The sequence below is a fragment of the Alligator mississippiensis genome, chromosome 1 (genome assembly GCF_030867095.1).
Source record: "Alligator mississippiensis isolate rAllMis1 chromosome 1, rAllMis1, whole genome shotgun sequence".
NCBI classification, from domain to species: Eukaryota; Metazoa; Chordata; order Crocodylia; family Alligatoridae; genus Alligator; species Alligator mississippiensis.
Genome location: NC_081824.1, coordinates 214,354,205 through 214,377,164, shown reverse-complemented (window position 1 = coordinate 214,377,164; position 22,960 = coordinate 214,354,205). Strand labels below are relative to the sequence as shown.

General features: G+C 44.6%; 1 protein-coding gene across 1 annotated transcript in view; it reads left to right on the top strand.

Moving 5' to 3' along the window:
* The first annotated feature begins 2,246 nt into the window (after positions 1-2,246).
* Positions 2,247-22,960, top strand: part of LOC102565820 (uncharacterized) — a 65,117-nt gene continuing 44,403 nt past the window's right edge. Inside the window, exon 1 of the mRNA XM_059719818.1 lies at positions 2,247-3,216. The gene's annotated coding sequence lies outside the window, so the exon portion shown is untranslated. The remainder of the gene's footprint in view (positions 3,217-22,960) is intronic.

Here is a 22,960-nt window from a genome sequence, read left to right as displayed (position 1 = left end):
TGAAGACCCACGCGTGCAATGTGTTCTCGTCAAAACAAATACCAGTGTGCATTTGAGGCATTTTGATGTGGAGCATAATTGTGAGGTCTGGTTCTGCACATGAATGAGAGCTGGTTTGGAACTTTTTGACAAAACAGTTTTTCTTAAAAAAAGAAAAAAATATAATTCTTGAACCTAGAAACTTTTCATGGATAGAGGTCAGTTATGATTAATTTATTCTTTATTCGTTTTGAATTTTAGAAAATATTGACATGGCTGACAAGCTATGTTTTGATATGTCCTAAATGAAAAAAACATATCTTAGTTCAAAATGATTTTTTTGTTTCAAAATGTAATTAATTTAAAGTAAAAACCAAGAGAACAAAAGGCAAAATTAAAATGAAGCATCCAAGATATCAGAATGTTGTTCATAAACATTTCAAGATATCTACTTTTTATCCTGATTTTCAAAATCTCAAATATAATCTTGGGATAAGAAAACTGTTTATAGGATGGTATGAACTGTAAGATTATATCTGTCCCAGTTTATAAAGATTCTTCAGTGTCCTCATATTAGTTTCTCCTCACTTTTGAGACCACTAAGAGGTTTCAGCGGAAAAAATCCCACCTCCACACAGTCTGAAGGCTGCTGGTTCAGAGTTCTCAGACCCTTCTCTCTTGGCCAAAGAGTCAGCTGAGCCTATGATTCATTCTCCTATGTCCCTGTGGTGCTTTTTGGAATAAGGGCTGACTCTAGTGATTTCTTTACTTCCAGGAAAATAATTGTGCTGCCCCTCCACACGGTTTATTGCTCTGACCAGACAGATCAGAGATTAAGGGAGCTGCTGCTACCTTAAAAGCTCTAAAAATGCTGCCCCTTCAATTCTGCCCTTCCAGGCAATTGTCTGGTTTGCCTAAAGCAAGGGCTGGCCCTGTTTGGCACCCTCCACTAAAACTAGACCTCCTCAGTAGTACAGGCCACTACTACTGTAAACCACCTCTCTTGTCAATGCAGTCTGGTACCACCTCAAAGACAACCACTGGCTTCTTCTTTCGTATGACAAAAACGGTGTCCATATCTTTATCTTTGTGCGTTTTGGTGTTTTTGTTGATTCAGGAGTTCTTGGCTGTCAAAGACGTTACCAGGAATTACTACATGGAAGTGACTGTCATCGATCCCCACCACTGGCTTAAAGTGATCTGAAATAGGATTATAGAAATAACACCCTGTTGTTCTACTTTGATTTGTTCTGGAGTTTCTGAGCCATTTATAAGTTAATAGATCCCCCCTGCACTTTCCACATGGTATCTGAGGCCTCCTGTCTTGCCCATTGAAGTAGTAAAGGTTCTTTAGGTCAAATTCTGCCCTGGGTGGTGTATGCACAACTCCATCCTATCAGTTGGCCTTGCCTTGCACAGATGTAGCTGGCTGGCCCTGAAAATGCTGTTGCTGTCATAGGAATGCGGTTCCACAAGGACTTTGGCATCCAGGTCTCTCTCTGTCAGCTGTGTAGGCACTGGCAAGCTAGCAGGAACAAAGCAGCAGCAACAGCTGGTATCTCTGAGTACACTCAGGAAACTAATGTATTGGGTAAGAAAGTGCCAGGTTTATGCAACTGCCTGAGAATTTCCCTACACAGGGACCTCTCCAGGGACTGGGTAAGCCAAGTGCTCCCATTGTGTGCTCCAAGGACATTCAGCACTTTTTTGGGTGTGTTTTTTTTACCAACTTTAGTGATCTTTAGATCAGCCCCCTGAAGCAGTTAGAGCAGCACTAGGAATCTGGGCCCACAGCTTCTAACCAGTTGTGATGGCTGTGTAAGGCAGTTTTTGCTGTATTCCAACACCGGCTTTTGTACTGAATTCTATCATGTTCCCTCAGCAGTGTATTGTTCCAGCAGCCTTATCTTGTTTTTCTGTTTGCATCATGCAAGGTACCTGCCACAAGCAGCCCTCTACTCTGACAGGTACCCTGCTGTGCTCAGTACAAGAAATCTAAATAATTCATTTTAGAAGTAAGTTTAGTTAGATGATATAAAAATGTAAAGAAAAGGGGCGTACTTTACACTGCAATAAAGTGAGGCTTCAGGGCAGTATGCAGTATTGTTGGCATCTAAATAAATAGAAGTCAGGGTAAATTTGTACCTAATAGACTACTCAAAGTGTATGTGTGTATATATATATATATATATAAATATATATTTACACACACCCAGTTATGTGTGTGCACACATATGTATATATAGAACAAGCTTTCCTGGGCTAAAGCTCACTTCATCAGTTGCTGTAAAAAGATGTGCACAACTATATTTAACTGCAGACAGTTCCAGCAGTGCCCTCTCCCTGGGGCCAAACCATGCAGCCTCCATGGTTACAGTTCAGAAAAGAGATGGAAAAAATGATCAACACAAGACAGGGCTAGCAGAAAGGCCTCACGAAGAATCAAACCAAGGAGAGAAGACAGAAAGAAGTTGAACAGGTAGACATGATCAAATAATAAAGGAAAAATATATGCTCAACTTGTGTGAATGGGCATGACTCCTTTTGAATTTAGTTTACACCAGCTGAGGATCTGGTTTTGTACTTGAACTGACTTTAATGGAGTTACTCTTAATTTACAGCAACGCGAGGATAAGCAGACCTATAATTTCTTTTTGCATCCTATTCTATAAAGGGCAAGAAGGTTTATTTTGGCTTGAATGTCTCATGTACTTAAGGCCTAATACAAAGCCTAAAGGTTCCCCATGGTACTTTGGGTCACATCCTTTATTAAGCTTCATCTTCATAGATTATTTAATGTGTGTAGCATAGAAAGCTCACATCCACTGTAAGGTTTATAAATTAATTGCTGTTGCCTGCATGGTCAGTGCATATTAAGAATAAAATGTGTGTGTTGGAAGCAGGAACAAGAGTTTAAAAAAAAACAAATCAACCCACCGCAGGTGTTGTGAGGCAGAAGAGAATTGCCTGCTCATGTGTATTGACATTACAATACAAAAAATCATACAGTTTGGTAACTCTTCTTGTTGCTATTTTTCTCACCCCACACCCTCTCCCTCACTTTTATGTGGGTGTGTGAAAATGTCGAGCAAGAAACAGAAGAGGACAGAAAAAAAGCAGGGGCTAGTGTTGCTGGTACATGTTCATAGAAATAAGAAGTAGGGCTGGAAAGAACCTCAGGAGATTATTCTGTCTTCACGCCTCAGCACTTGAAAGACAACTGTATTCTACTGGCAGGTAAGAGATCCCTGGATATATGGGTTGTAAAATGTCTCAGGAATCCTAAGGAGAGTCCTTTAGGATGAAAGAATTGCTAGAATGCTTAGGATTTTTCTATTACACATATTGGTTAATTTGGGCATTAGCAATTGTTTAGATTTCAGGTTCACCTCTCTCCCCCAAAACAGAAAAGGAGTCAGGATGTGGATGTCTGTTTTCAAAGTTTTACTTTCAGTAGTGAAGGAAGTTCTGAGCAGTACAACCCCAAAGCCATGTATTCCTCAAAGAAGAGTGAAGCTTCTGCACCTGGTACAGCATGTTTAAACTCTATTGCCTACAGCACCAGCATGCTCAACATCACAGACAGTGCAGTAGTAGAGTGTGATGTCAGTTGTTCGGTGCTGGGAATGTGTTTGTCAATACACGTTCCCTCAAGAGCTGTGCCACGAGAGTGGTATTTAACGTTCATGAGAATCATTTGAAATGTATTGCAGCATAGCTTTTCCATTAATGCTAAACTGCATCACCTGCCTGTCTTGCTTTTCTCCTCAAACAAGTGTAGCAACAGCAGTACAGCAGGGGCATATTTGATTATTAGCTCTGAATTGTCTCTTATCTTGTGGTACATCCACCCTTAATAGAGCATTCTGTCTTGCCAGGAGTTAAAAAATACTTCTAGATTTGAAAGTATTTGCCTTGTGGATATCACACAAGCATTTTGTGGTTCTTTCATTCTGGCTGTCTGGAGTGTAGTCCAATGGTCAGAGCAGGGAACTGAGAGTCAAAGCCCCAGTGTTGTATTCCCTTGTGTCATGCTTTCATTCACTATGACTTTGTGCAGAGCTCAAGCTTGCTGAAACTCAGTTTAACTATGGGACCAGTGTTATGTACTTTGTTCATGGGAGGTGGTATGAGAATTTAATAATTAATGTTTATGAAGTTTTTCCAGATCGTCAGGTGGAAGGTGCTATAGGAGTGTAAATCAATCATACTTGCAAATGCAGCAGACTATTTACTGTATATGTTACTATGATGGCATCTGGCAACAGACATGAGCAATACATTTATCACTCCAGTTAATCATGCATGCAGTAAGTGAGCTGAAAATATATATTTTTTAATATTAAGATGTATTATGTCCTTCATGGGACACAACTTACGAGGATAATAATGTATTATTGTTATTATTGCATATATTTATATTTGGGCAAGGCCTAGGGCCACTGTCATTTATAGGAGAATCTTAAGGTGGGTAAATGTTGTTATTCTAGTTCTATAGATGGGAAGAGCGAGTCCCAGAGAAGTTAAGAGATATGCTGAAGTTTAAACTGTAAGCCAGTAGCAGCGTATAAAAATCAAGCCCCTAGACGTTCTTTCTCTAAACACCGATAAATCCGATGATTTCAAAATATCTGTTTACTGGTAATTATTATGACTGCATCAAAATCAACTTGGAGGCAGAAGTTTTGTTGAACAAAATCATTTCCCCTCACACACACAGAATGCTAGTGGAGCTTTTGATCTGTTTCTGTTTAGCTGCAGAAGAGACATCTCTTGGTTATGTTATTGCATTCATAGAGGAAGAAAACTACTTATTGGGCATCCATTCAGAAGACTGATTATTGAAAATCACAAATCCTTTTGTAGATCTTCCTCTCAGGTGGGACTCATGTCTGCTGCCAATCTGTTCCTCAGACCAATAACAGCCTATAGGTAAACGTAGAGCATGTGGTGGTGTGCAAGAAATATCCTTGAAGTTATCAATGGAGTAACATCTCCAGTTCTTCTAAGTGCATAGTTCTGCTGTTTGGGCCACCCACTGTCTGAGCAGTCATTTTTATAAGAGCACCTCTGTTAACTTACAAAGGTCCAGTTGCATGGCTGCCTTCTTCATTTCCCATTGTATCCTTGAAAAGTAGCACAGAGTGCAGGGAAAGGGCTTCTCCATTTTCTTCTAGAAAGGAAAGAGGATCCAGAGAAGTCTTAACACTCAGAAGCGAAGTGCAAAGTTGCACTCTTCTTACTGCACAGAGCTCAGACCAGGACCAGTTCCAATGTGTTCATGTCTGAAGTAGACAACTGCCATAGATGGAGAACCAGTTTCATTCATTCTCTCACTGTTGAGTGAATAAAGCAAGTTCTCTACCTCTTCCCTTCTCTGGGTCCTGCCTATTTCTCCATGTTACTCTCCCTCCCTAATTTCTCCATCTCTTTCCTTACAGTTAGGAAATCACCTTCTCATGATGATAAATCTTATCCTGCAGTTTGGGGTCTTGAGATAAGTTCCCAAACTGCACAGGCCTTCTCCCTTAAGCTCTTCCCTGAGTACATCATCATTATGAGTGATGCCCTGAGCAGCTGCTGGTGCCTAAAGCCAGCCCTGCCTGAGAATGAAGTTCTGGTCTCTTGTTGCAGTGGCCATTTTTAACTACTGGATTTTAAATACTATGTGTGTAAGCTAGTGCACCTTGTAAACAGAACACCAATAGAAAGGAAAGGATGTTTACTGAGCAAATAATTGGCCAACACTCCATTCACCCTCCAAAACTAAGATATCTTCCCAATATCAGCTTGCTAATCCCTAAATAGCAACTTTGGACCATTTACTGTTGACTTGAGTAGAACTAGCATCTTGTTGCTTATTTAGGCTGCTCCTGTAGCTTTGACTCCCTTGATGAAAAACTGTTCTTTAGGCTCTCCATCAGTTACATCCCAATGCAGAAGGAGGGAGGGAGTGAAACTACCAAGATTAAGTACAAAAGGAATGTGCTAGTTAAACAGTCAAGCCTGTGGACATAATTCAATGATACACTAGTAATCATAGATACACTAACATAGCCATTACACTGCAATATGCATTTTTGTCCTGCTACAGTGGTTATTCTATATTGATCTACTCCACGTTGCACCGGAGGATATCAACAAATGGTGCATTCATGGACAGCTTTGTTTATGCAGAAATCAAAGGCCTTCTCCATCAGGCTGTCTACAGCACAAAAGCATTAAGGCCACCACAGTATTTAGTTCTCTGAATCCTTGTCCTCCTTGCCAAGGCTACACAAAAGGCTAAGCTAGGTAAATCCTGAAAACTTTGTGTGTCATCGTAATGGCATTTGGAGGGGAAGGTGATTTTACTAATGTTTCTTACCAGCAAAAGCCTTCATATAGACGTAAATATGCTGGCATAAAAAGGTGTTTTTTTTTATAGTGGCTCTCTTTTTCTAGTCTAAGTGGTATTGACATCAGGAGGGTTTGCCAGAATAGTGAACTGGTAGTCTAGGCCCAAGAATAAACACTTCCTTATTGTTTTATTTTGGAGTCCGCAAGGCCCCCCACTTCAGTTTGTCTCGGCCATCACTGGTGCAAAGCAGAAGGTCTCTCCTGAGTGCCAGCTTGATGACCTTTCTACCAGAGTGCTCTGCCAGGAAGCTCAGTCCACACTTTCAGTTCAAGCTGTGCAAATTTAGTATTTGTTAGCTGCCAGTGGGCTGCTCAGAGTTGTATGAGATGCAGAAGGCTCATGCCCTGAAGATGTTTCACTATGACTAGACCAAGCTGCCCCCCCCCACACACACTAACAGTAGGTTATTGGTAGGCACTGTACATGCACACTGTCAGAGAGCAGCTCAGCCCTGAAAGAACTTGCAGCCTAGATAGACAAGAAAGGGTGGGGGTAGGAAATAGCATTATCCTAGTTTTACAGTTGTGAAATTGCTGGACAAAGATATTAATTATTTGCACAAGGTGGCACAGCAGATGTCTGTAGCAAATCCAATAATATAACTTGTGTCTTCTGAATCCCTGCCCAGTGCTTTCGGCATAGTACCATCCTTCCTCAAAATTATACTTGTAGCTCATGTATAATGTAGGCTTATATAACTTAGCCAGATTTCTTTTAGTAATCACTTATTAAGAAAGCCTACACAGGACTTTCAGTTGTTGCAGTTTAGCAAACAAGCACACTACTTTCCCCACAATGACAAACCAGTCCACTTATCAGTTTGACTTTGTCTCATGTTTCATTAGGCTGCAGCCAAGGTCAGCGAGCAAGTGTTGGAACTTCCCTGTAACTACGCAGCCCTTTCATTTCCATTCCCTCTGGATTTTTGTATTCAGATCTCAAAAGTTTTCTCTGGCAAGCAGAACATTCTCTCATTGTCAGTTAGAAAAATCATGATTGCAATTCTGTAGTATTTGCACATTTCCTTCCTGACAGTGAATGATCACAACTGTACTTTTCAAATTAAAATGCATTTGATTAACACCCAAACTAACCAGTGCACATTTCCTTCCCCTTCTCTCACCAAGCTTGTTTAAGTTAAAGCAATAGATGCTGACCCATTTGAGAGAATCTCTCTGATCTTCAAAGGATCATCCCAGGTGTGGCTGAGTAAACACCTTTTGTAAGGGTGAAGTTCATTAGAATGTTAATAACCCCCTTACCTGCATGTTTATGGGCCAATTATGTCAACTAGAATTATTATAGACCCAACATGAATATAACAAATACAATGATAAGCCCAAATTTTAGGGACATGTGGTCAATAGGAGATACCTGCATGTTTGTGCTCCTCATTGAAAATTTGATCCTAAAACTGGATGATCATGTTTCCTGCCACAACTTGGTTCACATTTAAACTGTCAGGCTAATTAAGACCAAATGCTACAAATGGCCTTTTAGTTATATTCTTTGACAAAACCCCCAAATCAGAGTTGGGTTTGTAGATTGTTAGCCATTAATTCTAGAGCATCGGCGGAATTCTCTCATTCAAAGCAAAAAACAAACAAGAACCACCCCCAAAAAACAAAAACCCAAGTATTTGAAATGGAAGACATTCAGAGTAAAAGCTCCACAAATCACCTTATTTCTGTCCTGCCTCCTTTCCTCATCCCCTAGAGGCCATATGTTTATATCTGAATTCCATGTCTTCAGGAATGTTTTCAATCACTGAGTTCATATGAAGAGCATAACTCCTGCAGCCATGCCAGCTTCTTTTTTTTACTCCAAAGCAAAAGGATCTGTCCCACTCTGGGGTGCCAGAAAGGGTATGCCATGGTCTTCAGCCTAACTTAAAATGCTGTAGAATCAGCGAATGCAAATAAGTGATTTGTGTCTGAAGAGTTAGGGTTTCAGAGAACATGGAACATGCATTGGGCCTTCTGTTCCATTTAAGAAGAGCAGATTGGATGAATAGGCTTAGAAGCAGCGAATCCTAAAGAATAGGGTTGAAAGGGCTGCACGAGGTCATCTAGTCTAGCCCCCTGCTCAAGGCAGGATCATCCCTGACTAAAAAGCATCCTGTCTAAACCTTTCCAGCCAAATGTTTGCATAACCTGCTCTCTGAATCTTCCAGTGATGAAGATTTCACAAGCTCTATAGCAACCTATTCCAGTGCTTAACCACCCTTAGACTTAGAAAATACTCCTTCATATCCAACCTAAATTCCCCTTGTCACTTAGGCTTGCCAGGGATGGATCACTTTTGGACTGCAGACAGAGAACAAAATGGGATACATTGTGCTTTCTTGACTACAGAGTAGGGTTGGGTCTCTGCCTTGAAACTGAGTTGTCTGGTATATTACAGGTAAGTGAATTAGAGAATGGTCTGTCACGGCAGGATGTATGTACACTGAAAAGCATTGTCCCATTTTGCAAAGTGCTTAAGAACAGACATTTTTATCAAAGCGTCTAAGTCCCTGCCTACATTTCAATGGCACGTAATGACATGCTCCAGTGTTTTGCTGAGCTAGACCCTTATATATGACTAAGAGGGTGGGTACCCATGTAGAGAATTTCTGGTCTAATAATTTAAGCTGATTGTGATCATAGGATCAAAGCAACGGGTTCTGTAGAAGCTTAGCAACAAATTTTAAAAGTTTCTTTATAGAACTGCAGCTTCTAAAGGGGCTCTTCTAATTAAGTAAATTTTAGCTTGCCATTTTAGCTTGCCACTATTGTTGTTAATATCTTTTTCATGATTTTTTATCTTCAAACTTCCCTATGTGTATTTAATTTAATACATATAGGCTATATGGAATTGAAAAAAGTTAGGTGAAGTGGGTAGAGATTTTAACTTGAGATACCTGAATAATTTAGTAATAATTTAGTAATTTAGGAAAACAAATAATATAATATAAAGAAATATAATCCACAGACTTCAGCTTTTATTTATGCTCACAGAATATCATTTCCTTGGAATTATTTGTTGCTTGAATTTGCACACACACACACATGCACTTATTACATTTTCCCTGTACAAATCTTGTAAATGTCTTGAAGCTTCCTGAGCAGGAAGCATCAGACATGTAAAATTACCAATCTTTGCTACATGTGTCCTTGAACTATATTCAGAAGCATGGCAGAGCTGTTAAAATGTGCAGGACCAATCCTGGATAAATGATCAGGGACCTACTGTAGTCAACATGAAAATTATAGCTTTTAAACATTTTAATACATGTAGGCAATATATGGGGACTTGTAAGCTCCATAGGGAATGTCTGCAGACCTTGTAAGCTCCATATACATAGACAGAGGCATAATAAGAAGATTCTTCCCTTAGGTGGCAGAATTGGCAGGTGAGCCAGCAACAGGGACAGGCTCATTTCTGCACCCCAAGTTGGCACTTGGGAACCATGCCCCACTCACTCACCTATAGCTCCCCTCCTCACCTCTACTGCCACAACTATCCACCCCTCCCCTAAAATAAAACCAACAGGATCGACAGATTGTATACATGGCTATCCTAGAATGTGGCATTCCTCATTGAATGCACCACATGCCCTCATGGAAGCCATCTGGTAAAACGAGACAAAAACTAGGCATTAAAACGAATGATCACAAGAAAGCATGGTAAACATAGAGCAAACATGGAATTCACAATGGCTATTGAATGGGTCTACATATGCCATATTTACTCAAATACAAGACAAGGATTTTCCCCACAATTGGCATAGGGAAGAAAAGCCTTGTCTTATAATCACATACAAGGAAACCTCATTAAATACATTGTCAATCATTAAATCGGTGCCAAAAGCATCACGTGCTCAGCAGTGGAAACCAAATGTGAAGTTGATTAAATGCAGCATGACTAAACATGACTACAGGCAACCCCCGCTTAACTCAGTTTCACTTAGTGCTATTTTGCTATAATGCTCATTTAAAATTAATATCTGATTTCACTTAGCGCTGAGCCAGTTTCATTACAGTGCTCAGCAAAGCAGTAGCAGTGGTGAGAAGTGGTGAGTGGCAGCAAGTGGGCGGGCAGGCGGGAATGAGCGTGGAGCCTGCACTGGTGTCACAGGGCCAGGGCTGGCAGAGGCCCAGGGCAGGGCAGCAGGAGCAGGGGCCCAGGCTGGCACACAGTGCCAGAGTGTCTGGTAGACAGGGGGATGGGGAGAAGTGGTGGCAAGGAGCTGCGAGTTGGGGGGGGGGGTGTGCAGGAGTGAGCACGGGGCCTCCACCAGTGCCTGGGGCCAGGGTCGGTGGGGACCCAGGGTGGAGTGGCAGAAGCGCAGGGCTGACGTGTGTGGGCTAGCACATGGGGTCGGAGAGGCCGGCAGGCAGGCAGAGGGGTGGGAAGAGGCGGCTGTCATGAGAAGCTGCAGCAAGAAGTGGTGGTAACTAATTATCTCTATTTACATTAATTCCTATGGGGAAATAGGTTTTGCTTAGTGTGGTTCTGCTTAACGCTCAGTTTTTCCAGAACCAATTAAAAGCATTAAGCGGGGGTTGCCTGTATAAAACACTTGGCCCATATTGGGCAAACAGGTTGGTGGGAAGCTACCACAAGGATATAGTAGTGCAGCCCAAATTAATAAGATATATGGTAGTGCCCATTAAGCACTATCCCCTTCATCGCCAACTTTTTCAAGTCATGGTGAGCCACTACATTACATATATTTTTAGTTCTTCTTGACTCCCACAGCTGAGCTGTACCTTTCTTTCCCATTTCCAATTATTCCTGTTTCTTCACCAGCCTTAAATGTCTGGTAAACATCATTAGGGATCCTGGTATCCTCTGTTTAGAAATCACAAATTTTCTGATAAAAAATTACAAATTCTCTGATTTAAAACCCCAGAATCCATGTTTTTCCATGATTAAAATGAAATGCCACTATATATATATAGGTATCAGTTGAACACAATGTTTTATTGATATTTTTACAATTTTAAAGCAATTTGGAAGCCTACCAGTGCCTCAAACATTATAATAAAATACAATCTAAATAGCTATATATTTTGACGTTTCATTTTGTGTTTTTTATCTTGGACAATCAGAGCTCCCCTGTCCCCTTCACTCACCAGGACATGGCTTCAGTTGCAGCTGTTCCCCGCTCTGCTTTGGGAAGCTAAGCAGCTCTGATATGCTGGTACCCTGCCCCTGCCCATGCCGTTGCCCCTCACTTCCCACGCACAGCCCTACAGCCCTGCCAGTGCCCCATACTCCCCACCACAGCCCCACAACCCTCCCAGCCCTGCCAGAGGGGATGCCAACTGCCAGGGCTATGGGGATAGGTACCTGGGTCCACAGCCCCCTGCCCCCCCAGGAGTACCTGAGCCCCAACTGCCACCCATGGGAGGTGGTGGCTGCTGCAGCTGGAGCTGAGCATGGAGCACACAGCCTGGCTTCCCCTGCCCCATGAATGGATTAGCCATAGAAGTGTAGCAGAAAGCCCCCTTTTTCTCTTGCCTGCATTTGCTCTCCCCTCTTTGGATATGTTTCTCTTTTTCTACCTTTTCTTCCTTCCTCTCTCTTTCACTTTAAGATAAGGAATTGTGTTTTAAAATTTGTGTGTGTGCATTTTGTATCTCCCCTTGTATTTTGGTATTTTTATCTATTTGTGTGCCATGGCATTTGTAGCTTATATTTTATACTCCTCACCTTTCAACTTTCAACTAAATGTGTTTTAGTAAGTTATACATTGTAACAATGTTAACAAGGGCAGGAATCAAACTGCCCTTCCCTGTATCAGGCTGGCCTCTGAAAGAGCGAGTGAATCAGTGATTGAATGTGTAACGTGACTGAATGTGTAACACGGTAGCAGGCAGCAATTAACACCTGGGAAACTGCAGATCAGCCAACGGAAGAACTCAATAGAAGACAATGTAACAACCGGGAATCTCTAAACGTCACTGATCAAGGGCTAGAAGCCTTGGTCTGAGTTATTCAACACCAGGGACCAACTTTTGGGCTGAGTATCTCCAGATGAACTGCTCCCAGAGCCCTATTCAAAATTCATCAACGGACTCCCAAACCTGCACGTACATGCAGATGACCCCTGGGGCTGACAGATGCCGTCCAGTAGCCACCAAGGGGGGGAAGTCCCACGAGGGTCAATGACCCCTGGATTGGGCAAACCTGAAAACTGGGGAGTCACCAAAGTCTGCCAGGGACAGATAAAAGGCAGTGAAAAGTGACCCTCAGTGGCGCCTTCTTGATCTCCAACTCGACCAGACCTGTCCAGCCAGAAGGACCAGCCGGCGACCCCCTTCTGGAAGATAACTCCACGCTGAAAGAAGCCTCAACAACCGACTCCAGCGCTTGTAGGATAGATATACCTGACTCTGTAGCCTGCTATGGTGTGTGTGCATGTGTGCGTGTGTGTGTGTGGGGACCAGCTGCAAGGTTTATGATTACAGTGTTTCAATCCGCCTAATAAACTAGAATTTTAAGGATCCCGAGTTGGACATTTGTAGCCAACAGAAGAACCCATGTGGAGGGACAGATGCAAGCTGGCAGCTGAGGGCTTGGGGCTCCCTGCCATGCTGCTCTCTCCCTGAGGGCCTCCACAGCCCAGCAGCTGAGCATAGTGAAGAAGCTCAGTGCTGCTACCAGGAGCTCTGTGCTGCCCTGGTGAGGTGCCCCCTGCCTGCCTGGCAGCAGTGGGGGTGGAGGCATGGAGTTGTGCCTCCTGCTGCTGCTGGGTGGGCAGGATGTACCTTGCCATGGTGGTGCGGGGCTCTTGGTGGCAGCATTGAGCCTCCCTGCCCCTCTCTGCCCTGCTGCACTGGGTCCCACCAGCTGGTTGTGGAGGCCCCTAGGGGGAGGGCAGCAGGGTGGGGAGCCACAAGCCCACAGCGGGCAGCCTGCATCCACCCTCACCCTGTGCATAAATCTTGAGGGTATGTCCCCCCCATGCCACCCCCACAGGAGTGCATGCAGTGGTTGTGAGCCAGCCACCCCCCCCCCCCAACAAAGATCAGGTGCCTGTGGCTCTATCCTGCTCCCTGCCCAGGGTCTGCAGTTGTACATTCCTACCCTGGGCCTGAAGCCCTAGACTCCATACACCACCCTGGCTGAGAAACACCCCCAGCCCCAGCCCCAGCCCCAGCCCCAGCCCCAGCCCCAGCTATGCCCAAGTCCCTCCCTCCTTCATTATGGGGGCCTTAACCCTCCACTCCCTGCAGCATGGGTGACTGGTGTCTCCTGAGTCGGGGGGCGCTTGCCCCCCCAGCAGACAGTCAGTGACCAGGGGAGGGTCCCCATGGCTGATCCCACAGGCTGGGGGGTGGCCTTCCTGCAGCCGATCCGACCCACTGGCAGCAATGTGCTGCTGGCACTTCCAGGTTTGCGGGACTGGCTGTCGGGGGACTGCTTCTCCTGAAGCACTCCCCAGCTGGTGCTCTCAGGTTGGGCACCAGCGCTCTCACCTGCCCCCCTGCCTGGGAACGCTGGCTGTCAGGGGGTGCACCAGCGCTCTCAAAGGTTGCATGTGCACCCCTGTGTACCAGCTACGTATCACCACTGCCCTACAGACCTACCTGGAGGGAGCTGCAGGAGCTGCTCTCCACACCACTTGGCTGCCACGTGCATATGTGTACATGCATGTGCATGTGGCGCCCCCTCCCTGGTCACCCTCCACCTGCTTCCCCCTCCCCTTGCCAGCTGAAACTCTCCACATTTTTTTCCTTAAAATGAGAAAATCCACATTTTACCTTGTTTTTCCATGGTGAATGGAAAACTTGGATCCCTGAACATCACAAAATGGGGCTCCAAACAGTTCACCCACCTTACCTCTGTCATCCCCTTTCTCAGCCTGTCTCACATAATCAGTGTGCCCCTGCCCATCGTGAGGTGATGCTGGACCAAGTTACCCTGTGCCTCTTTGCATATACAATTTTGAAGCACTCCAGGGATCATAACAAGAACACCTAGTTCCAGTCATGAGTGGAGAGCTAATTAGCCCATGGATCCTTTGTGGGGGGAAGGTGTATCTAGAGTATACACACATACTGAGCAGTGCTGAGCTATGGGGTCACCATGCCTTGAAATCTGGTGGGTCCCAACCCAGTGAATGAACTATATGGTAAATCATGAGCCTTTTGGCTTTAGACTAATGCAATGCATGTTAGCACTATATAGATATATATATATATAGATATATATATATATGTGTCAAAATGCTCCTGATAGCATGTTTACGGAGAATGTGCGCTGAAACTTTAAAGGGGGTTAAATGCTTTTGCACCACTTCAATGGTGTTGGTGTTTGCATGCATCAGCTGTGTATTGTGCAGTAATTCCAGCTGCTTTAGCAAATTCGGCAGCGTAAAGTGCCTTAAATAACTTGGGGCGTAGCAAACTAAAACTCCAAGGAGTTTTTTTCATTTCTATTCGAGTAAATACAGTAATTTAAGCGACAGGATGCTCACGCAGGCTTAGTAAAGCTGTAGGCAACTTTAAAGGCTTCGTAAGAGCCTCAATGTCTTCAAAAGAACCTATTTAGCTCCTAGAGCTCCCAAATTGTGTATGTCTCTACAGCTTATATATTCTTTCCACTAAAACTAGATAGCTGATGCATGCTACAAATATGCAAGATGTACTTATGGAATTTGCAAACTCCTTGAATGACATATATTTATTTACAGATCAAAGAAACTCCCTGGGTGAGTCAGGGAAGGTTTTAAACTCTTTGAATCAAACTATTTGGTTTGCAAATTTTAAAATGAACTTCCTTTGGATGCATATTTAGAGTTGTGGGTACTGTCAGTTACCTGAAGATTCTAAATTTCAGAAATGCATTGCAGTTTGTAATATCTTGATATCAAACCTCTGGGAGCCTACTCATATCAGGCCAGACTTGATGCTCACATGGCTGTTCTGTGTGATTCCTTCAAGCAGACAAAGGATTAGAGCTGGACAGGGACTGGAATTTCTGATCCATGTCTGCCTTCCCAACAAATGCCAATCCTGCCACTCAGCTCTACTGCCACAACTATCCACCCCTCCCCTAAAATAAAACCAGCAGGATCTACAGATTGTACACATGGCTATCCCAGAATGCGGCATACCTCATCGAATGCACCACATGCCCTCATGGAAACCATTTGGTAAAACCAGACAAAAACTGCATTAAAACGAATGATCACAAGAGAGCATGGTTTAAAAATCACAAATTTTCTGATTAAAACCCCCAAAATCCATGTTTTTCCATGATTAAAATGAAACACCACTATATATAGAGAAAGGTCAGTTGAACACAATGTTTTATTGATACATTTACAATTGTATAGCAGTTTGGAAGCCTGCTAGTGCCTCAATCATTATAATAAAATAAATTCTAAGAACCTGTATATTTTGATATTTAATTTTGTTTTTTTATCAGGGAAAATCAGAGCTCCCCCTGCCCCCTTCTCTCACTAGGGTCCACCTGTGGCTGTCCCCCCACACTGCTGCTTTGTGGTGCTGAACAGCCCTGATATGCTGGTGACTTGCTACTGCCCATGCTGTTGCCCCTCACTCCCAACCCATAGTGCCCTGGCCCTGCCACTGCCCTTCACTATTAACCCACATCCCCCTGGCCCTGCTGGTGCCTGACTTCTGACCCACAGCCCCTTCCCAGCCCTGGTGGTGCCTGCCCCTTCCCACCCACAGCCCCCTGGCCCTGCTGGTGCCCCTCACTCGTGACCTACAGCCCCTCTAGCCCTGCCAGTACCATTCATTTCTAACCCACTGCCTGCAGGCCCCAGGCCTCTCCCAGGGTGTAGGGAACAAGGTGGGTGTGGGGAAGGTGGGCTGTGGGTACAGGTGATGCATTGGGGTGGAGAGGGCACATATTCCCCAGACTGGTGGCCATGGTGGTGTGGCACTCCCTCCTGCGCTGAGTCTTGCCCACTGGGCCGTGGAGGCAGCTTCTGCCCAGAGCTGGTCTGGCCTGGCTGCAGCACTGTGCCTCACGTCCCACTGTGAGTACAGAAATATGGAGGGGCACATGTCCCATCATCCCCCTGGTGGTCACATGTGCCCTCCCTGCCTCCCCAGGTCTCCCTTTGCTCCCACCCCCATAGACTTACCTGGAAGAAGCTATGGGAGCTGCTTTCCATCACCCTACCAGGCTGCCATGTGCATGTGCGCACACGCACATGCATGTGACACCTCCTGTCCCCTGAGTCCTGTTCCCAAGCAGTCCCATGCAGGCTGGAACTCTGCTAATCTGAAAAAGGGAAACCTGTGGGGTTTTTTCCTTAAAAGTAGAAAATCCGCATACTTCCACATTTTCCTGTAGCAAATGGAAAATCTGAATCCATTATGATTGATCACAGACAAGAAGAGAAAAATACTAGAATACAGGTAGGGAAACAACTATTTCTTCTCTGATCATACAGTTTCCATATTCAAGGAAAATTTATAAAACGCCTTCAAAAAATAAGTCTGAGAGTAAAAAACCTATTGGACACTAAGAACCAGAGGCTTGATATAGACAACGATGGCAGAAAACATGGTAAAGATGCATCTTACAGACTAACTGACTCAGAGATGCATAAGCTTTCTTGAGCAAGAGACCACTTTGTCCCATATTATGAAAGAGAACAGGCTATCAAATAGACAATGACTTTGTGGCCCATTATAATCTACTGAATACTTGCTAATTTCTGTACTTCACAGGTGGTAATGACCCTACTGGACACTCTTGTCTGTTGTCCTGATAATTTCTCTTAAATCTTATTTGTATTTACATAAGGACTTTTAGACAAGTCCTTGTTCCATTTACTGTTTAGCACTGCTGTGTTTGCTTCTCTGTATCCAAAAGTTTGTCTGTGTCCCTCCCAACTATACAGTTGGTTCAATAATACATATAATTCAAGAAAATCCTTGTCTCTCAAAAAAACCCCAAAACCGCATCTCTAATTGGAACAAAAAGCCAAAATTTTCAAGTGCTCTGTGAAGCAAAATCTCTGAAAAATTTTGATCCCGGGCTAGAGAAGCATTCTGCTTCAAGTTCTATATTTTATTAACATACCCAATATAATCTGATAGACATACATTTCAAAATGCGCATTTTAACATGCCACAAAAAATAACTCAACATGATAAAGCTGAAAAATAATTTTGATTTTTTCATTGAAAAGTTTTTTGTTCAAATCAACATTGTGTTGTAATACAACATTGCTTTTGATGAAGCTGCATTCTTTTTTTCAATTTAAAATATTTTAAATCAACTCTGCAAAAGATATTGTCAGGGTCTCTGTGTCAAGGGAAACACTGTTATTTCTTCAATAAGCATTCAGTCAAGCATTTAGGTTCCTCACTTCTATTTAGCCAGGTTTTCAATGAGAGTCATGTGGGCGTTAGTTCTTTTCCACGTTTTGCCCCTATCTGTTTGGGTATTCCAGCTGATCATTTCTTGTGATGACAGGATATTACGTATTGCAGAATTTTGTTCTGTAAGTAATTAACTTAAAAATAGCATGTTATAAAGCCCTTATCACTATCATGTTGTGACAAAGCAATTTTTTGCAGTATTACTTATCAATATTTTACTAATCGTTTTCTAAGAACCTACCTAAAGCATGCTGACCGTGATGAATTCAGGGATCTGGGTTTTTGTTCACCACAGAAAAATGCAGTAAAATACGGATTTTCTCATTTTAAGGGGAAAAACGCAGGTTTTGTCTTTGTGAAGAGAAAAACACAGATTTACTCCTTTAAAGGAGGAAAACGCAGGAAATGGTGGGTTTCCCTCTACAGGCTGGCAGAGCTCCAGCCTGCAAGGGCCTCGGAGGAGCAGGAAGAGGACAGTCAGGCCAGGGGTGTCATGTGCATGTGCACATGCACACATGCACCCACTTCCCAGCATGCGCTGCCATGGTGGGTCTCACCTGCTGGGCCATGGAGGCCCTGTGGGGAGAGCAGCAGGGGGAACCCTGAACCTGCAGTGGGCAGCCGGCATCTACCTCCACCTGACACACAAATCAGGGGGGCACATGCCCCTCCCCCTCAGACTGCATGCAGCAGCAGGGAAGAGGGCAGTAGGGCAGGAAGCCCATAGCCTGCAATGGGCAGCCTGCACCTGCCCCCAACAGGCTCTGCTCCAGCCGTGCCACCTGTGGGGAGAGGGAGCTGGGCTCCATACTCTGCTCAAGCGCAGCAGCGACCACCTCCCACACGCAGTAGCCGGGGCTTGGATGCTGCTACAGGGGGCAGGGGGTCACGGACTTGGGTCCCTGGTCCCATACCCTTGGCAGCTGGGGGGGTCCCTCTGGCAGGGGTGGGGGTCTGTGGGTGGGGAATGATGGGCACTGGTAGGGCCCAGGGGGCTGTGGGTGGGGAGTGAGGGGCACCAGCAGGGGTGGGGACCTGTGGCTTGGGAGCGAGGGGCCTGGACCTGCATCCTGGTGAGCAAAGCGGGCAGGGGGGAACTCTGATTTTTCATCATAAAAAACCTAAAATCAAACGCCAAATTTTAAAGGTATTTAAAGTTTATTTTATTTTAGTGATTGAGGCACTGGTAGGCTTCCAAATTGCTTTAAAATTGTAAATATATCAATAAAACATTGTGTTCAACCGATACCTATATATATAGTGGTGTTTCATTTTAATCACAGTTTTTGGGGATTTTAATCAGAATTTGTGATTTTTTTTTTAATCAGAGAAAACCAGGATCCCTGGTGATTCACAGAAGTTTAGGGCTGGAAGGGACCTCATGATATCATTGGGTCCAGTCCCCTTGATCATGCACACTTCATGTTGAGAGCCTGCTGAAGAACATGGGATATTCAAAATAATCACTAGCATGTCCCTGTTTTTCTGGCTCCTATATTTTGAAACAAAGCCAGGATAGGGCTACTTTTGTAGATGCTGTGAGGGCCAGGGTTTTAATAAAAGGACTTGCATAGCTTTTATCTGTGGATCTCCAAGATTAAGGGCAAAAGTTATGCTTTACTTGGTGGAATACCAAAATACAGTTTGCAATCAACTCTTGTATTATTTCACTATACTCTAGGAGCAATCCTATTGTGACAGTGTAAGTGCCACCATAGGAAGACATCTGTGCATCTTCAGATAAACCTGGTCATGTAATGGTCATTTACATACCCAGCCGGGATAATAAAATCACTTTTACACTTTAGCTGAGTAAGAAGAGTTGACTGGAAAATGGAGAAGTATCATTATCCCATTCCTATTCTAAAGATGGGAAAAACGAAAGCACTTAGTAGTTAAATGCTTAACCCAAAGCTGTGTAGCAAATTGGCAGAGCTGTGGGAATAAAGTCCTGCTGCTCAGTCCCATGTCCTGTCTACTTCCTTATGCAACAGTGACAGAGAAGAGTCCAGGAATACCTTGTTCAACGGGACAAAGCTAAGCTGGTTCTGAGTAAAAGAAAGATGGGGTTGGATTTCATCATAGCTACTCAGCAACATTAGCATCCTCTTCCTTTCCCTGCCAGAGATCCAGCACTTGTGGCTGTGGGCAGAGGCATCAGGCACTCCTCCTCTTAGTCAATAATGCAGGGTGTGAAAGACCAGGTTACACCTGCATGTTGCATGTAGTTTGTCCTTGCAATAAGCTGATTGCTTTCCTTCTACATGGAAATGCTTTTGTCATGACCTCCTCCATATAGCCACTCTTGCATCATATCCCCCTGTATCTTCTGTTACTCTGATGACTTTGTTGCATATGCTTCTTTCTCCAGTGCTGGTGTGGTAAAGTCACTAACCTATCCCTATGGCCAAAGGGTTACACACCTCTCTGGTAACCTCCTATTACCTCTTCCTTTGCTTCTTTCACTACTTAATCTAGCATGGACATGTAACCACAGAAGCTCATATGAACCCCTAAGGAGCCACTTCTGGGTAGAGGGTAGCTTGCCTGCCTTCCCTCTGCTGTCCAGCAGCCTGGCAGAAGAGGAAGCACAGAAGTGCATGCATGAGCTTATGCAGGTACTGAGCGCATGCAAAACATCCACCAAGTCCTGAGGAGACAATGACTCCCTTGAGTGACTGGCAGACAACCCACGGGGAATGAACAGCCTTCCAATGTTGTTCCTCGCTGAAATAAAGGTCTGTGGAAATGGGGGTCCCTATCATCACCTCTGTCAGTTGTGCTCAGTTTGGAAGTGAAATATGGTTTTCCCCAAATTCTGGCTCTGTGCACACAGCCTGGGCTCAGAATCAGATTTCCCATGCATTATCACCAACCACAAGAGCTCTATAAGCCAAACACTGCCCTTAGCTCCTCCTTTGCAGCACTGCACTGCATACACCCTTGGATATGAATCTCTCCCTCTTGCCTGGAAACTTGCTCATCAGCCTTTTGTGAGAGCTTCCTTCTCCTCTAAACCCAGAAAGGCTCCTCCACAGATCCTGTTTATGGTTCCTCAAAGAGCTGCAGTGCCAAGATTGCCCTTAGCAAGCATGGATGGCACAGTAGCTGATGCAGCAGCTTGACACTAGCTATTAGCTTGCTCTGGAATGAAGCAGAAACGAGTGTGCACAGATGAATTGGCAGAGTCCTTCTCCCGTCAAGAGCCAACAACCACTTGTCTTTTCACTGAGAAACAGCCCAGGTGTAAATGATATTCTCTCACCACCTGACCCACCTGACCCTACTGCATTTAGGGGTTGTAATAGTAGTTAACAGACAGTAAAGAGAGGTTTTCAAAGCACGAGGGTGTTTGCACCCCTGGCAGAAATAATCCACTTACTCAGTTAATGGGTGTCTTTCTCTTCACAGGCTGATCATTGCATCAGCCTTTGCCATGTATGTTCACAGTGGAAAAAGAAGGGGACCATGAGTTATGCTGACAATGTTAGCAAAGTAGGGAGAGGCAAATCAATACGAGTGTTATGAAATTTTATGGTGTAATATCTGCAATTTGTGCACTGGATACAATACTAGGCTCTTTTCATGGACACTGATGTTGATGTTACTACACTATACATAGCTATGGAGATGGGTGTGCCTAGTTGGGTCCCTAGCCCAGGAGTTGGCAACCTATAGCCCGCAGGCCAGATTCAGCCTGTAAAGAGTGTGGATCCTGCCCATGGTGGAGGGAAGGGACTGGAGTCACAGGCTGCAGAGGGGGCAACCCCAAGGTCCTTCTGCTGTGGGACATTTATTCTAGTGCATTCTTGTGCTACCCTTGACCTCACTGCCAAATTTTCTCCTCAACATTTGTTCTTGGCCATAGGAATCTGTGGCACTTGGCAATGGTAAGTGGAGATTGAAGGGGAGGGTGCAAAAGCAAGAAAGCAGGGATGGCTGGGAATGGCAGCCAGGGGTTTGGGTCCTGTGGAGGGGCTGGCTTGCAAGCTGCAGGCCACTGTTAATAAATGTTGCGGACCCCTGCCCTATCCCATGTGTTATCTACTTTATTGACTTCTGTCCCTCACCTCCACATAACATGCACTGGTAATTTGATTCCCACTCCAATATTTCTGTGATAGTTACAGCTGGAAGTAGAATTTGGAGAGAGATTATTTTGGCTTTAGCCCAGCTGGCTTGAGAGTTCAAGTGAGAACTATTAACTAATCCACGTTCATCATAGTAAGGGCCAGCCAAGAATGGAACCTGACTATGCCAAGTGTTGCACAAGTACAGTCATAGACAGTGCCTGCCCCAAAGATCTTATGATCTGGGTAGACAGGGCAGAGTCAGGGATGGAGAAGAGGTGTAGCACACAAACAGAATAAACAGTGAGAAGGTAGCAAAAATACAATATTGCCAACTCTCATGATTTTATATATAAGAAAGAGCTAAGTTTCACATTCCTGAAGTGTAGATGTAACAGGGGCCTTCTTGGGCCGATTTTCCTATGGCCCGCCCACCTGTTTCTGGGCTAACCGCCTGCCTTCTTGTCTGCCATGCCTTGATGATAATTAATTAAATTGATGTTAATTAAGTGGGAGGCTGCTCATTTCTTGCCCCAATGCCAAGGGGCACTATCTGCAGCTCCGTTCCTTCCCTACACCACAGCCCAAGCCTCGCAATGGCATCCAGATGTTATCAATATCACTGGCCCCACACTGGGCCCCAGAACCCTGCTCTTTGAACCCCACCTGGATCCCTCTATTCAGGCAGCCTATTTTGCCTTTATTCCAGGCTACGTAGCACCCCGAGCTGCTTCCCCCTTATGGGTGTGGTCCCCCCTGGGACCTTTGGCTCTACTGGCCCTGGCCCACCTCCAGGCCAGTCAGAACGCCAGGCCCTCAGCTCTGGGCATTCCTTGCAGTGGGCCCCCGGCCCTTCGACCCTTCCAGTCCTGGCCCCAGCATTGACCAGTTGGGGGATGTCAAGACAAGTTGAGTCTATGACCTGACTCTCTCTCTCTGGGGTCCACCTTCCAGACCCTACAAAGGGGGTAACCCACCCAGTTGTGGGAGCTGGGGTTAAGGTGCCCCAGCCCACCTTTCACAGGGATGGTAACTGGCCTGGCATTTCCTGGGGGCTGTTGCACCACTGAGAGCCCCACCAGGCCACCCACTCCCAGCAGGGTGCAGTTTTAGATCATGCCCAGGACCAGGAGTCTCCTGACCATCCCCTA